The 15,169-nt window shown below is 39.2% G+C and overlaps 1 protein-coding gene across 4 annotated transcripts in view; it reads left to right on the top strand.

Annotated features, from left to right (window-relative positions):
• The window catches only part of LACC1 (laccase domain containing 1), a 168,444-nt gene extending 154,274 nt beyond the window's left edge, over positions 1 to 14,170 (top strand). For 3 of the 4 annotated variants that reach the window (XR_010116021.1, XR_010116019.1, XR_010116022.1), the window contains 2 exons: positions 3,016 to 3,190; positions 8,336 to 8,569. The gene's annotated coding sequence lies outside the window, so the exon portion shown is untranslated. Of the gene's footprint in view, positions 1 to 3,015; positions 3,191 to 8,335; positions 8,570 to 10,419; positions 10,503 to 13,910 lie in introns of those variants that run through there. The other variant, XR_010116020.1, reaches the window with a different exon arrangement.
• Positions 14,171 to 15,169: the final 999 nt, after the last annotated feature.

Consider the following 15,169-nt stretch of genomic DNA (forward strand, 5'->3'; position numbering starts at 1 on the left):
AATGTAAAACACCTGGGACAGCAGCTGATGTGGCTAAGGAAGAGTCAGGCCAGATTTGGTGTTATTTATTTAGCACAACACAGAATCCAAGAATCCTCATGAATGTCAGTCAAAAGCATGACTCAGGCAAAGGGAACAGACAGTAAAAAGAATGACTTCACATTTCACAGCAAGAATTCTCTGGCCTCGGAGAACACTAGATACCTCTGGACCACACATCCCTTTGGCAAAATACTTTTCTCATCTACAGATCACTGTATGGCTTGGTTTACCTGAAGCCTCTTATGGTTTCTCCACCTAATAACCCTCATGAATTTTTTCTAGAAAAGCAGCATAGATGGAGATGGAATGTAACACCTGAAATAATAGGATTTTACAGGAAATAATGTAAATCAAGCCTTTTGCCCTTAATGACCCATAATAAAATGCTCTTGTTACCAAGCTCTGCAGGCAACCCAGTGCAGGTTGCCATGGAAACGCCCAGCTGCTCCTCTGCGCAGTTGCTTAATGATCAGTGTGATGTCAGGCTCTTGAGAGAAGCACAGGCTCAGACAACTCTTTACAGCCACAGGGACAGTCCACTCGGGACTACAGTTACGTCTGAGTGGGGGCCCCTGTGTCCAGGTATAATTAAAATGCACTCAGACCTATGACTGGAAATGCTTTCAGCAGAAAATTAGGTCATCTTTTTAATTTCTCCATTCATTTTCATTTCTCCACATGACTGCCCAGTCAGAAGCAAGCCAGAAACAGGGCGGCCATGGCATGTTGCTGCAGATGCCGCTTCACCAGCCTGTGACCCGGCTCCCGCTCTACACGGGTGGGATATGCAGGTGCTCTGCCTTGACCCATGCCATAAAAGGTCACCTTTTTGTCCCCTCTTCCCATGTTCCCTGCATCTACCTTTCACAGTGACTGGACCTGAAATTGTCACCATTACTCATTGCTTGGTTTAGATAACAAAGGCAAGAGCCTTTGCCCAGAATATTATTTTCAAAATGTATTTATTATCTAGGAAGAAAAGACAAGCTCTGGGGAATCTCTTCCTGTCCTTCCCTCCTTTTATTCTTTTCTCCCTTCCTCTTTTATTCTCTCTCAAAAGGGTTTATTAGGTGCCTATTATCTGCAGGTAATTACCAGGAACACAAGGATGAATGAAGCTTGATCGCTGTCCTCTAGGAGCTGACAGGTTATTAGACGGGGATAGGCATGTAAACGAATGCATAAGCTAAAGAGACAAAGGTGTGTACAGGGCACACGTGGATAAATCCTACCTGAGGGAGAGCTGGAAAGGCTTTTTGGGGGGTGGGGGATGGGAGGTGAGGGAGAGATGCTTCTTGGGCAAACTCTTGGAAAGAAATTAATGGGATTGTGGGACTAGTGAAAGGAAGGGAAGAGGGATACTGTGAGTAAAGACTGAAGACACAAAATAATCTTGTATGCTTGATAAATTGCAAGCAGTTGAGAATGGCTGGAGCTTTGGCCAGGAGAGCAGTCTAGGGAGAAATACATCAGAGGTAGGCAGGAGTGAGAATTGAATGAAGTTTGACTTTATTTTACAGGCCAGTAGGAGCCACTTAAGGGTTTTCAGGAGGGAAGACAGAGAATTAGAATTGCCATTTAGGAAGATCTTTTTTTTTGTTTTTTGGCAACAAAGAGCATATACTGAGGAAGTAGGAGACACGGAGTAATTAAGAAGTTAGTGAGAGAGTGTGACTGTACAGAATAGCTATTTTTTTTTTTTTTTGTCTAGTATCTGTTTCTTTGGAAGAGAATCACCTGTCTCTCATTGCCCAGCCCACTCACACAAGGGTGGACAAATGATCCAAACTCAGCCCATTATAGTACCCATCCCTGATTCAGGTGGGCACATAATCCAAGCAGTATTCATCAAGCTTCTCTACTGAAAATTCACATATGCATACCCAGACATAGAATTTCTTCTTCTTCTTCTTCTTCTTCTTCTTCTTCTTCTTCTTCTTCTTCTTCTTCTTCTTCTTCTTCTTCTTCCTCTTCCTCTTCCTCTTCCTCTTCTTCTTTCTTTTCTTCTTCCTCTTCCTCTTCCTCTTCCACTTCTTCTTCTTCTTCTGCTTCTTCTTCTTCTTCTTCTTCTTCTTCTTCTTCTTCTTCTTCTTCTTCTTCTTCTTCTTCTTCTTCTTCTTCTCCTTCCTCTTCCTCTCCTTCTCCTTCTTCTTCTTCCTCCTTCTTCTCCTTCTCCATCTCCGTCTCCTTCTTCTTCTTCTTCTTCTTCTTCGTCTTCATAAAAGGATGTAGGTTTGCAGCTTCCAGAGGCCATCTTTCCTGCTACATGGAGAACATCTGATCATTAAGCCAATACTTACAGGAAAATGAACAAGAAGAAGGGGAAACAGAGCTGTATTAACATTGGTTGAGCCTCTAACAGTCTAGTGCCTACATTCCCCTGTGTCTGAAACCAGTTTACCAATGGACTTTAGAGTTATACATGCCCATAAGTTTATTTTTGCTTGAGCAAGCTTGAGTTAGTTTTTAGTCACTTGGGACTGAATGATTCCTGATTATGAAACCAGGAAAAAATGATGACAGCCAAGGTTGTAGGGGATGGAGAGGATGGTTTAGGCAAAGTTAAGGAAACCACCCAGGAATTGGAGAGAGAGAGGCTATGGAGTGGAAGGAGAAAAAATCAACCAAAATTATGCCCAGATCCTTTGTTTCAGTGAATAACAATGCCACCTTATAAGATGTTGAAAATAAAAGAGAAACAATTATTTTGGGAAAGAGATACCCATTTTAATTTATTGGGTTTTATGTATTTGAGGGATGTCCAGTTGAAATTTTCAAGTAAACAATTAAGATTTTCTATAACCCACTCCCTGAAATACGTGCAACTTATAGAACCACATGATGGTAAGCATCTTAAAAGTCTTCCAATAATACTACTCATTTGATACTTTAATTCCTTCTGTTGAACATTTATTAAGTGCCTGCTGGAGTCACGTAGAGTACTAGGAGGAAAGTCACAATATGTTTTTGCAGCCTGTGTTCTCCTGAGGTTCGCAGTCTAGCTGGGGAGACAGACATGACATCTCCATGGGCTGAGTGAGAAGAGCTACTAGTGGCACCTACAAAGTACTGAGGGCACACAGAGGTTGAACCTTCCAGCTGTGGGCCTACAACTCCTGATCAAAAGGGTTGTGCAGTTTCTGGTTTGGTAAGTAGATTGGAGAATATATCTTCTTCTGGAGTAGCCTTGATTTCCTTTGTGTTAACTAGATTTATAGGCAGTTTTATTGTATGTTGAGTCAATTCTGTCTCCCACTGGCCATGGTTCTATTCATCAGGCCGTTACACAATATATTTAGTCTGTCTCCTATGTAAAATAATCTTCTTATATTTTAATAAGGTATTTGTGTGTACCTTTCATCTTTCCCCTTCCAGTCTAAACATCAGATCTCTAGTCCTTTTCAATGTGCTTCACATGACATGGCTTTTGGTGGTTTTTAAAATAGCTTTTGTCAGTATATAAAGTTATCTTATCAACTATGTATTTGTCTTTTGTTTAGCCATGAAGTAGTCATCCTCATGTGAACAGGGACCTTGTCTGTTGTAGCCATCATTTATCCCTAGCACCAAAATTAGTGACTGGAACAAAGTAGGAACTCAATAAACTTTTGCTGGTGAATAGCTTCTAGTGTCTAGCCCATCATCATCTCAGTAGATCTTTTGGGAAGGCATTAGTTTGTCTGTGACCCGACTAATGTGCAGTGTCCACTGGAGAATACAACACTCTGAGATCACTAGAAACATCATAAAATATAAAGGAGTGGTTGCCAATTTGCTCTGGTTTCATATATCTATATTATGCAGTCCAAGATTGCACTGGTCTTTTGGGGAGCTATGTCACATTGTCACCCTATATTGGTCATCTCAAACCATTACGTTTTTTTCCATGAAGCAGTTGCTAACGCCATAGCTTCCTATTCTGGAAGAGGATTCTTATTCTGTTGCTGGATTCTTACATTTTTTGATCTTGAATTTAGAATACCACATACATCTCTGAGAAATTTAGCCTAAAAAATGTCTGCCTGGCTTTTGCTTGTGATTCTGTTATCCAATCTTTAGTTCTTCCTGCTTTCTAGCATCAGCATAATTAAAGAGCCTGTAGCCTCCCAAAGGTCAGGCTTTCTGCATTGCCTGTGCTGCTCCCCTCAAATCCCAGCACATGGACTGTCATCAAGAGCATCGTTAGTTGAATGTTTATTGAGCAGTTTTCTAAAGGCATGCCTTTTATATTTCTTTCAAGTTATTAACTAAAATGTGAAAAAAGAACAGAATAGTTTAACTTTCTACTGGAAACGTCCCTCTTTTGGTATCTATCTATCTATCCCAAATCCAGCACATTTGAATTCAGTTCATTTTTTTTTTTGAGACGGAGTCTCGCTCTGTCGCCCAGGCTGGAGTGCAGTGGCGCGATCTTGGCTCACTGCAAGCTCCACCTCCCGGGTTCACGCCATTCTCCTGCCGCAGCCTCCCAAGTAGCTGGGACCACAGGCACCCGCCACCACGCCCAGCTAATTTTTTGTATTTTTAGCAGAGACGGGGTTTCACCGTGTTAGCCAGGATGGTCTCGATCTCCTGAACTCATGATCTACCAGCCTTGGCCTCCCAAAGTGCTGGGATTACAGGCGTGAGCCACCGCGCCCGGCCTTGATTCAGTTCATTTTTTTCTCCTTCATCTTTCAGGAAATGTTGCTGTCATCTAGATACACTGCATTTATATCACAGTACCAATTTCAATGAAAGAAATGAGTTTAGACTGACATAACCTAATATGAAGAAACCCATACTGGCTCCAGGTGATCACCAGTTACTCTTCCATGGCCTCCAAACCCACCACTTACAGGCAGATGTTACATGATCTCCCTGGTGAACACTCTGGTAGGGAAAGAATTTGTAGGAATCAATTGTGAAATTGCATTGACCTTTCTTTCGCATTGCCACAGCAGTCAAGAATGTGTGTGGGGAAGTTGAAATAAAGAAGCAGCTACAGAAAAAAAAGAAAGAAAACAAAAACCTTAGCGGATGTATTTTTAAAGGATGTAATTTATGTAGTCTATTTTGGGGGTACATAAATTCTCATTTTGTTTAGAAAAGCATCACATATCCAGTGCATATCCAAAATATGCACATTGATTATTTATAATGGGCAATGTTCAAGATGGAGCCTTCCTCCCCTCTTTAAGCCAAAGGGTTATTTGGGCCAAGAAAGTGCTGAGTGGAGGAAGCAGGAAGTAGGGGTGGGAGTTCACTATGCTCCATAACCCCTTTGAGAGCCCCATCGAGTTAAGAGAGCATTGGTTACATCAGCACTGCTTTTTTCTCTATTTATGTCACGGGTAGTGATTCTGGAACACTGTGAAGGGCCTTCCTTAGATTTCAATGCCCTTTTAAAACCAAAGAGCAGGTGGCAATGGACCAAGCCAATAGCCACTTTCAATACAAAACAGCATGGTCCTTTGGTCTTGAGTGCCTTCAGCCAGAATCCATCAGCATAAAGAGCCACATTTCCATGAAATGTACAGGATTTTTAATAGCAATCAATGTATTTCCTACATGATTTATGGCTGCCTCTTTTCTGTGGATTTTGGCAAGAAGATGGGAATTCAGATGTGGCTATGTATGGGGCAATTCAACAGGCTTGGAACATCGTTTTGTTGAAGTTAATTTGAGGAGGTTGTCACTTTCCTCAAATCTGTGGCAGTTAGGATGTTTGTTATTACATCTCCGCTCTCCATACCCTGTAAACTATAATAAATTTGATTAAGATGCAGATACCTCATGGAGATGTTATTTTTGCTCATAAAGAGTCTTTCAGACACTCTTAAATGGTTTTAAAAATGAGCCTAAAATGTCATTTGGGGGATTTGTAAGGCATTAGAGAGTTGCATCCATCTCTTTCTCCTTCCCTTCTTTCTTTCTCTTTAGAAGTGCTTAGAAAAGCATGAGCATCTTGGGGTAAGAATATCATTATAAAGCAAATTACTGCTAAAATTTGCTAAATGCTGACCTCATCGTCTTAAGGAGTCCTTTCCTTACACTGTATTGAACTGATTGCTTGAAAACAACTAAATCGTCCAGGAGCTTTCAATCATGTAATGTTTCATAGTTCTTCTGGGGACAGAGACTGAATGTGGTTACTTTGCAGAGCATGATGTTTAATGATGCCAAGTGTCTTGATGAGTACTGTTTGATGAATAATAATAATAAACAATAATAATACCTTACAAGCATTTGCTGCTGATGCATTTAAGGACTCTGAAGAAACTCCTGATGCATCAATTTCACTGCTTCTCTATTTCTCCACCAGATGGCAGAAGAAGGGCCAGGATATTGACCCTGAAATATTTTCTTGATTCTTAGATATTAAATATGAGATGGTATCAAAGGTTGAAAGTGAACATTTAAATATATTCCCATAAATTTATGTTTATTATAAAATCATAAAGCCATTTATGTTTATTATAAAATCATAAAGCCATTTATGATTTATCATTTATTATTTCATTAAAAATATATTTCCTACATAGAAATATCTTGAAATAAATAAAGGGTGTGGAAAACTTTGGTATTGTGTCAAGGGTTAAAAGTTAAGCCAGGAATTTTAGACCAGGGGATGCATTAATACTCTCCCTGATATCCTTAAGAAATGGGCAGTGGGACAGGGAACCACTTAGTGAAGGTTTTTTTACCCATCCTCCTTTTGCACCTGGAAATGTAAATAAGAAAGATGTATGGATATAAAATATCATGTTTTATCCAACTCTGCAATGGCTCTGGGCCTTATAAGAATTGCATTCTCTGCCAGGCTCAGTGGCTCACGCCTGTAATCCCAGCACTTTGGGAGTCCAAGGCAGGTGGATCACGAGGTCAGGAGTTCGAGATCAACTTGGCCAACATGGTGAAACCCCATCTCCACTAAAAATACAAAAATTAGATGGGCATGGTGGCCAGTGCCTGTAATCCCGGCTACCTGGGAAGCTGAGGCAGGAGAATCATTTGAACCCAGGAGGCGGAGGTTGCAATGAGCTGAGATCCCACCATTGCACTCCAGCCTAGGTGACAGGGAGAGCCTCCGTCTCAAAAAACAAAAACAAAAAAAACAGAATTGCATTCTGTACTCCTATCCAGTGTTATTTTGGGGAAAACTCTTAAAATTTATCTCACAGGGTAAAGTGTGTAAGAAAATTAAAAGGGGTAGTCAGGGACCTGAGGGCCATCAGCCAACACAAAGAAGAGTCTGAATTATTAGAGCTGGTGAATGTTTAACATCTTGGCATTGTTAAGGGTTGCCCGGGTTTATTTAGTAAGTTCTTAAATAAATGGAGAAGAATGTTTTATTACTCTCATATAAATGGATTTAAAAGAGAGATCTAAAAAAGACAGTTTGTTTCAGCCAGAAAACAACTTCATTCATATTCTCATTGGCATGTCTCTCATCCATATCTAAAAACCAAAGCACTTCTCATGGATTTACATAGTCTGTCTTTTGAGATAAATTGTCATTAGATGACAATTTAGAGAGAAAAGGAGTGAGGTGAAAGAGATTGTTTTGAGAATATCCTTTTTAGGCAATAACATGCATACTAGGAATGAAAAATTAATTTTAAGACAGTGGTTTTAAGATTTCTTAATCCATATTTGAGTAGTATATTTTTAGGAAGTATATACACACTTATGATATTTTACTGCACAGCCTCTGGGTTTTCTGAGGCCCTAGCTTAACCCTTTTCTAGTTGCCATGGCAACGAGGACACAAATACAACATCCATACCATGAGCTGGATCTATGAGGAAGAATTTCCAACTGTATACATAGTATGTGTATTTGACCCAAGCTTTTCTGAAAGAATTTAACACAATTTTAAATGTAGTAAATTGTCTGTGTGAGTCATACAATGGAAATAGTGTATGCAGCTAGGAAAATGTAGTCTCATAAATGAACCAAGGGAAAAATAACGTTGGAACCCCGTTCTCTCTAAAACCTCCATCTTGCCTTCCCTCATCTCTCTTCCTGATGTAAAGAATGTCATAGAAAACTTGAAGAAAATCATTCTAAGCTTTTATTTTTTTCTTTTTAAAGTTCAAGCCTAAAATAAATGATTTATTTTCAAGCAAATCATAAATCTGTAATCTGAGATACTGGTCTTGTAAAAACACTTCAATGCTTCCAATTACTGGCTGTAAACTGCTTTTCTAAAAACCCTCCTAAATGTTCGCTCTGCATTCTGAAAGAAGAAAACAGACTGAAATTTCATCGCCATTTGCTCTGATTCCTAACTAAGGTGCTCCTCACACAGAATCTCCAGGAAGCAGAGATGGATGCGTAGATTCTACAATGGAGAAAGGACCAGTCCATTCCCAAAGTTCCATCCTGGACATTGAATAACATCTTGGGAGGAACCAAAACAGGATCCCACTCTGGGTAAGACATGATAACACCAGCAGTGAGATTCCTGTGGATAGGGGAGTTTTCTTGGGCAGGGGTGAAGAGACACAGAAGAAACGCAGGGAAGTGTGAATGCTAGGGATACAAAGAGAAGCCCCGGCAGGGAGCCTCACACAGATGCTTAATAAGTGCTTTTTGATTTGACTGAATGATCAAAGTGTGGTGTTAGCGTCAAGCAGTCTTAGCACCATCGCATATGAATGCCTTTGGCAATCCACATGTCGGTTTATCTGGGGGCGGGGGTCAGGCTGTCGGAAGGGATGCTGTGCCCTTGCTTGATGTGAGTGGGCAGCCAGGGCCAGCCGTGGGAAGGGATTGAATCCTGGCGTCCTGTTCTTGCAACAGCCACATTCCTCATCAGAAGCTTATACTGAGTGTTTGTCCTGCAAGCAGGAGCAGTCTGGGTGCATTTTTGAGATTCTGTGGGAGTTGCTGCAACTCAGACCCTCGGTTTTCTGATGTCCAAAAGGAGGGCGATAGTAAACAAGTAATAAGTAATAGTATTTGTTTATGTACATAACTTAACTCATAAAATCGTGTGATGATAAAAAAAAAAAACTTTAAGCAGCAGTTGTAAAAAGATAAGATCCTTTTCATCAGTGTCCTGCTAGAATCTTTTCAGGAGGCAGGAGGCGGCATAGCTGAGTGGAAAGAATGTTGGCCTGATGCGCCAGAGAAACAAATTCATTTCCCAGTTGAGCATAAACAGTTGTGAGACCTTGAGCCTCTCAGCCTTTCTGGGTTCCAGCTTTCTCATCTGCAAATTTAAGGTGCTGGTCTAGAAGATCTTCTACTTCATGTTTTATTATCCTACAGAGAATTAAGAAAGGAATTGAGAGCCTAGTTTCCCTGGGGAGGTCAGTTTTACTTCTGAGGCCCTCAGATAGCCCTCTAGATGTCTAGCTAAAGGACAGAGGCATTTACATGCACATTTTCAGGTTGTATTTGGGAAATCGGAGTAAGGACCAATACATTTCACATGCCCAGAAGCACAACCCCAGGTTAGGAAGGAGAGGAAGGCACTGCCTTACAGCAAACATCCACCTTATCTCGACCCCTAACCTGCCCTGGCCACATACTCCTGTCTAGATGAGCCACTCAGGGTGGCCAGTGACCAAATAGCATGTGCTAAAGGAGTGGGGACTGGTTAGTGGGGAGGCGAAAGAGAGAAAAGACTTTTCTGGACCCGTGGTAAATATGATTTCCTTGGTATTTAATGGAAAAGAATAAGCATTGCTTTTGATTACTCAAGTCCAACTTTCAAGAGTTTCAACAATTTCAGTGGGAAAAAGTATGCATATGTGTGTATGTACGTAATGTATGTATATATGTGTGTATATGCATATACATGCACAGACATGTACACACAACACATAAATACATATATGTGCAAAGCATATATGTATACACATATACCTGTACGTTTATAAATTTATATTAAAAATCTTAGGAAGGGCCTCATCTTCTCACCAGTGGTCTCTTCTCTCTATTTCTATATCTTAGTCTCTCCTCATAAGGCATATATCCAGTGAAATTCAGACTGAAATGTACAGAACTCTCTTCTAGATATTCTTCTTGGTGCAAACACTCCCTCGGTCCATATCCCTGTCCTTGTGCCCCCACTATCATAAAAAAACAGGGACAGAACTTGAGAATTCTAACAGTTTGGGAAACTGTAAATGCCCACCCTTTTTGCATTTGCCACTGTTTCCATGACAAATTTTTTTCTCAGGAGAAAGGAACATTTCTAAAAGATCAAAATTAAATCACTTTGAAGACTCAGAAAAGGATGGTGGCTCTGGGAAAGTATTAACATGAAATAACACTATTTGTATCTAGAATCATTTATGCCATTTATAAAATTCTCCCAGCATTTCAAATTCGCTAAGTTTAAAGTTCAGTCTTCTTCTTGTGTTTTTCTTTCCATTGGCACAGAATACAAAAGGGAGAATAGCTTTTGAACTCTTTGGTGATGTAACAAAATCTGATTTCATCGATGAGGATCGTTGCTGAGTAAGGTATTTTGTGCTGAAAAAGTAATTGCTAGTTCGACATAGAGTAGAGAAGCCATATCTGTATCTACACAAATGCATATATAGAATGAGCAATATACAGATGTGTGTATTTATGTATATCTGTGTGGACAGATAGATTGACAGATGGATAGACTAATCCCCATTCAGACAAAAGTCCTCTTTGCCTTCCCTATGGTATTCTTCAGTTATGTACACAAGGATTTCACTATCATCAATCTACTTGCCAATTATTTCTATGTTTCATCATCAGTTTTGGTTTTCCTCCTAGAAACTGTTGTGAAATGATATGTGATGGATGCTATATAAGCAGCTGTTACTTATCCGCCTGGAGAGACAGGATTGGATATTTTGGGAGATCTCATTAAGAATACATAGGCCACCACCACCATCATCAAACACACACACACACACACACACACACACACATTATATACCACTTTAACAGCAACAACAAAAATAACTCCCCTTTCCCAAGTCCTCATTTTGTATTTCTCTTCCTGACCTTCCACCAAAACAATAAGATAACATTCTTATGGAATGGGATTCCCACTCGTGGCAATACCTTTACAGAGGGCATCAACAACTGTGAATGAGTTCATCACAGTTTCTGGGCTCTGACAGAGGGACCAATAACGTGCTACGGTCAACCAAAAAGTATCTGAGACAGGTCTAAATCAATTCAGAAGTCTACTTTGCCAAGGTTAAGGACAGGACCAGGAGAAAAGAACACGGAACCACAGAAACAGTCTGTGATCTGCGCCTTTTTCCAGAGATTATTTTGAGGGTTTCAATATTTAAAGGAGGAAAGTGGGCAGGAGTGGAAAGAGGAAGAGGATGGATGGTCACATTGCTGAATCCACATGTTGCAAGAGATAAAAAGCAGGTAGGAGAATAGTCAATTATATATTTGTTTCACATTCAGTAAATTGAGATAAGGTGAACATAGAGTAGCTACCCGTGGAGACGTTTAACCTTTTATCTGTAGCTGTCTGCTTAGGAACAAAAGGAAAGGCAGTTTCTTGCATGACTCAGCTTTCAGCTTAATTTTTTTCTTTTTGGCACAGCGAAAGTGTTTACTTTCCTTTCACACTATGAACCACTAAGTATCTGAAAGGAAAGGGGCAGGGATCCCAGCTACTCAAGAGGCTGAGGCACGAGAATCACTTGAACCTGGGAGGCGGAGATTGCAGTGACCTGCGATCGCACCATTGCACTCCAGCCTGGATGACAGAGTAAGACTTTGTCTCAAAAAGAAAAACAAAAAGAAAGGGGTGGGGATAGGTGAGGAGAAAAAAAATTGCTTGTGTGGGGAGAGCAGTGAAGTAAGAGAAGAGAAAGAGTTAAAGAAAAACTTCATATTATCTCATGGAGTCTAACAGAAATTGAATTCAAACCTTGGCTCTTCCTTTAGTGTTTGTTTTGTATACTTGAACCAGTTGCCTAATCTCTATGATCCTTAGGTATTTATCTGTAAAAATAAAAGTAAATTACAGGCTCATGCCTGTAATCCCAGCACTTTGGGAGGTCAAGGTGGGCGGATCACCTGAGGTCAGGAATTCAAGACCAGCCTGGTCAACATAGTGAAACCCTATCTTTACTGAAAATACAAAAATTAGCTGGGCATGGTGGCATGCGCCTGTCATCCCAGCTACTTATGAGGCTGAGGCAGGAGAATCGCTTGAACCCGGGAGGTGGAGGTTACAGTGAGCCAAGATTGTGCCACTGCACTCCAGCCTGGGTGACAGAGCGAGACCCTGTCTCAAAAAACAATTATAAAAATAATAAAAGTATCTATGTTACCAGATTGTTTTAAGGATTATGTTAAACTATGTAATAAATATAAAACATATAGTACAACTCCTTTCAAAATAATTATAACTTTCATCAATTTATAATTTCCCAAGGATAATCATTATGCCCATATAACTATGGAAAAATTTTTGAAACATTTCTGGTTTGAGGGATGATAATTAAGTGAATTTTATTCTAAGAAAATAATTAAACATCTGAAGGGAAACTATCTACAAAACAATGCTTAACATAAATAACCAATAATGAAGAAACAAAAAATAAATTACAGCAGATTTGTGTTACAATGGACACACTTCAGAGAGATACACTATGCAAACAGTAACTAGAAGAAAGCTGAAATTATTGCATTAATATCAGACAAAATAGATTTTCAGACAAAAAATATTACTAGAGACAAAGAGATATTTAATAACAATAAAGGGATCAATACATCAAGAAGATGAAACAATTATAAATGTATAATTTATCATACATAATTTGTACAAAGCCCCAAAGTACATGAAACAAAACCTGACAGAATTGGTAGTAGAAACAGTTGGAGTTATAGTTGGCATTATAGTTTGGAATTATAGTTGGAGATTTACATACTCCCCTCTCATTAACTGATAAAACAACTAGAAAGATTTAAACAACGGTATCAATCAACTTGATCTAATTGACATATACGAGGTGCTCCACCACCAACAGCAGAATGCATATTCTTTTCAAGTACACATGGAAAAATTTCCAATATAGATTTTATGCTAGGCCATAAAGCAAGTAATAATAAATTTAGGAGATCATTAAAATTTTAAAATTAAAAGATAATTAACTATGATTAAGTGGGATCATTCCAGAGATGCAAGAATAGTTTAATGTATGAGAAATCAATAAATGCAATGCATCACATTAACAGAAAGAAAGACAAAAACCGTACAATCATTTTCATGGAAACAGAAAAAATATTTGACAGAATTCAACATTCCTTCATGATAAAAACTCTCAACAAATTAAGTATAGAAGATATGTACCTCAACACCATAAAGACCTATTCAGGATGAGCCTGGAGTATCTTATAGTGCAAGAAAGTAAGGAAGTGTTCAAAATACAAAAGCAAACATAAAGCAAACAAAACCCCACAATGAGGAAGGTATTATAAAGGAATACAGGAGCTAACTGAAGGCTCCCAATGGCCAAAGCTGGAAAATTTTGAGAAAAAATTAAATAAAGTAGTATGGGATTATAATTCAACATATAAAATAAATGTTCATGAGTCCATAATGATATAAATAAAGAAATAAATGGGGTAAAAGGGACAAATCTCTCATGCAGAACAATTCCAGGTAATTCATATGGATACGCCACCTTCAAAGAGGTGAGATGGTGTGGTCTGCACACAGCCACTTCCTTCAGAAGAGCACAGTGTGAAAACAGGGAATAAAAGAATATCTTTCCATTGGAGAAACCTGCTGGACACCACCTCAGCCAGGTGATCAAAAACAACAACAGTGGTAAGTCATGTTCATCGAATGTATCCTTGACATGAGGAAAATGGTACTTTACCTCTGTGTTCTTCCTCTCCCAAACCTGTAACTCCAGATTAATCATGAGGAAAACAGCAGGCAATTCCCAATGAAGGGACATTCAAAAAAATGCCTCAAAATTGTCAAGGTCATCAGAAATGAAAGACGTGAGAAACTGTGGCAGCCTAAGAAGACACAACTACTAAATATCATATGGCATCCTGGATGAGATCCTGGAACAGAAAAAGGATGTTGGGTGAAATCTAAGGAAATCTGAATAAAGTATGAACTGAAATTAATAATAATGTGTCAACATTGGTGAATTAATTGCAGCAAATGTGCCATAATGTAAGATGCTAATAACAAAGGAGACAGAGGATGGAGCATAAGAACTGTCTTTGCAAGTTTTCTGTAAATCTAAGACTATTCTAAAAAATCAAGTTTATTTTTTAAAAAGTACTTCTCTTTCCTGTAATAATGTAAGACAGATTAGGGGAGAACCATATAACAAAGTCTAGAATCAATTGAAGTGGCATCATAAAGCTAAATTCCAGAAAAATGTGTACCATCTGGCTTCATGGAACTCAAATGTACTGGCTTAGTGCTAAAGTGGCAGCCAGGAAGGGTTTAAATGGTGTTATCATTAATACATATTTGGCAGCAGGAATTTCCATTATTAGCAGCTGAAAAAACATGCCACGGAACACTTGAACAGAACGGTACAGGAAAATACAAACTCTCCCACTTTGCTCTCTTTATGCAGCTGACATCTCCTGAGAAACAAAGAGCTGAGTTTTTCTTTTCAGAGCCTGCAAGATTTATTTCTTTTAGAAAAATCTACCTTTAATTACTGTAGAATGCTCCCTAATGCTGAAAGACTCCTGAGCTCATTGGATGCCTAAGGACTAAGAACTGGGCTTTGTTATTATTATTTAGAAAACAAACAGGTTCAGAGAGGGTCAGTGATTTGCTCTGAATCCACATCTGGTAAGTTGTGGCATTGGAACTTGAACCTAGGTCTTTCAAATAAAAACTGAATGTCCTTTATACAACTAAAAATGATTTGAGACATCTTTTGTCCTGTTGTTTGGGCACATGTTAGCAGACATCAGACATCCAAAACAAAAACGTCACCTTCTGATAAGTGAAGGCAGCAAGGTGGGCTTTGGCCTTCCCAATGGGTATCAACACTGGCCAGAAAATTCTTCTGAGCAACACTGAGCCTCAGTTCTATCATTTATCTTCTTCTTTCAGTTTGTCCCTCAAATGCTTTCACCATCTCTGTTTCTTGTATTAATCTGATCATTTTTGTCTTTGATTTCTGCACAGCTGGTG

The sequence above is a fragment of the Symphalangus syndactylus genome, chromosome 15 (genome assembly GCF_028878055.3).
Source record: "Symphalangus syndactylus isolate Jambi chromosome 15, NHGRI_mSymSyn1-v2.1_pri, whole genome shotgun sequence".
Classification (NCBI taxonomy): Eukaryota; Metazoa; Chordata; class Mammalia; order Primates; family Hylobatidae; genus Symphalangus; species Symphalangus syndactylus.